The sequence below is a fragment of the Magnolia sinica genome, chromosome 19 (assembly GCF_029962835.1).
Source record: "Magnolia sinica isolate HGM2019 chromosome 19, MsV1, whole genome shotgun sequence".
NCBI classification, from domain to species: Eukaryota; Viridiplantae; Streptophyta; class Magnoliopsida; order Magnoliales; family Magnoliaceae; genus Magnolia; species Magnolia sinica.
This window is the reverse complement of record NC_080591.1, coordinates 63,596,956-63,599,208: the sequence shown is the minus strand read 5'-3', so window position 1 is coordinate 63,599,208 and position 2,253 is coordinate 63,596,956. Positions and strand designations below refer to the sequence as shown.

General features: G+C 35.1%; 1 long non-coding RNA gene across 2 annotated transcripts; it reads right to left on the bottom strand.

Moving 5' to 3' along the window:
• Window positions 1-341: 341 nt before the first annotated feature.
• LOC131234848 (uncharacterized) lies at window positions 342-2,253 on the bottom strand. 2 transcript variants are annotated; one of them, XR_009165803.1, is made up of 2 exons: window positions 837-2,253; window positions 342-739 (listed from the first exon to the last, which is right to left on the bottom strand). It is a non-coding gene; the product is annotated as an uncharacterized LOC131234848 (long non-coding RNA). The 2 variants fall into 2 exon arrangements; XR_009165802.1 differs by having other exon boundaries at window positions 884-2,253.

The window sequence follows — 2,253 nt, the reverse complement described above, 5'->3', positions numbered from 1 at the left end:
AAAAAGAAAAAGTGATCCACCTGGCAAGGAAAATGCATCCTGAGCTAAGATTTGTTCACAAAATTTTATATATATATTTACATAATAGAAGAAAATGATTGAAAACGATTCATAGTAAGGAAGGTTTTAATTGATAAAGTGTTCCAAATGACACAATGAAAATGCAAAATAACAAAATCAGAGATTTGTCAAAACTAAATTTTAGCAGGTTCAAGATAATGTTCTTCACATGCCATAGTCTAAACAACCCAGCTAAGCTCACCAAGGAAAGTCTATCAATTTACAGAACAACTAGGCCTTCAAAAGAAAAACTGAATACAATAGCTAGCAAAAAGCTCCCAAGACTAATTTCACTAATTATCATTACCATGCCTTGTCCAAGACTAATCTCACTATACACTAAAATTTCTAAGCTAAAAGGTATTGATGGATCAAGACACTTGGGATGGTTGGCACCTTGTATTTGAGTGTGTTTGATTGCCTGTTTGGGAACTTTTATCTGAAATGCATTGGAATCTAAATTACAATTACATTGAAATCAATGTGATTATGAATCCTTAATTGTGTTTGGTTGCTTGTAATTGAAATGCATTAGAATCCAAACCTTTTGACTATAATTTACAACCCTACAATGCCTGTAAATCCACACTATTAAATTCAACATGGAAAAGCTCATCAATTGAAGTGGGGATTGTTTGATGGCCCTAGCACGCAACCTTGCTTTCCAAGCCAAGAGTGTCTGCATGATATTTGGACATCTATTAGAGAGTTAAAATGAAAAAAAAAAAAAAAGATAAATTAAAAAAATCAATGGTTCCAATTTAACAAACAAATACCCATTAATAAGAAATAATGATGTCAAACTAATCTGATTGTGATGTACCATATCTAAAGTCGGGTCCACATATTGGCTAGTTCAGATTAAGCCTTTCACTTGTAAACAAATCAAAAAAGAAAGAATTGTAAGCCTAAAATTGTTAGAGTAAGAATATATAAGTACAATTCCAAAATTTACCTTTCTCCATGGGCCTGATAAATTTATTCCAGTAAATCTTTCTTCATCTGCAACTATTTGTATAAGATTAATGAAATTATAAATTACACAAACATTAGTTATTACTTGGCTACTATAAATGGTAGCACCCATCTAGAGTACACATAGCATGCATGCATTTCAACCAAGACCATTCAAACCTATTGGCCCATTCTTGGATGGAGAACAGCCAATTCACTGCCCTTGTGTTAGCTACTTAATTTTGTCCTTCTAGTTTGGACAATTGACCAATTTCCCATTTTTCCACTATTCATTCATGGCCACCAATTTCTTCTGTGAGCATGATTTTTAGGAGAGCGGACTAGGTGCGCCTTGGCATCACCCAAGAAAGTGTAGCCCATATCATGGGGCCCACCATGCATGTATTCTATATTTATGCCAATCAATCCATTTTACTAGATCATTTTAGGACGTGACCTCAAAGATGAAGAAAATCCAAATCTCAGGTGGACCATACTAAGAAAGCAGTGGTGAACTGAATGCCTTATCATTAAAAACTTCTTAGGGCCTACCATCATGTTTTGGTAATGTTTATTTGCCATCTAACCTGTTGATAAGGTCACACAAACCTAGATGAAGGAAAAAAAAAAACAAATATCAACTTGATCCAAAGCTTTTGTTGTCCATTGATGGTCAATTACCACTATTTCCTACAGTGCAGTCCACCTGAGAATTGGATCTGCTTCATTTGGGATCATGCTCTAAAATGATATGGTAAAACAGAGGGAGGGCATGGATACAAAATACATATATCAAGGTGGGCCCCATGGTCAGGGCCACACCATCTTTGGTGAGGCTGGGGCACGCCTAGTCCACTCCCAATTTTTGTGGTAATGCTCTACAGGTTGCTGTGCGTGTACGCACTCTGTGATGGACCTTCTTTTGATGTTTGCTAATAGGATTCTCTGAAACAACCAAAAAACAAAAAAAGTGCGTTGGGTGAGAATTTTCTTGTCTCTCTTTCTGTTTTTTACACTCTCGAAAATACTTCATTGGAAAATAACTTTTTAAAGGAAATGTTTCTTTTAGTTTTCCAAGCTCTCAAGCAATCCTAGAGAATAAATAAATGCAAATGTCTTGAAGCAAGTTGCATTGATGATAAAGACGACTTCCATCCAAGTTGAAAATCTCTTTGGAAATTTCTTCACATGATCTAATTGGGCAGTCATTGATCTATGAAGATAAGTTGAAAGAAACAA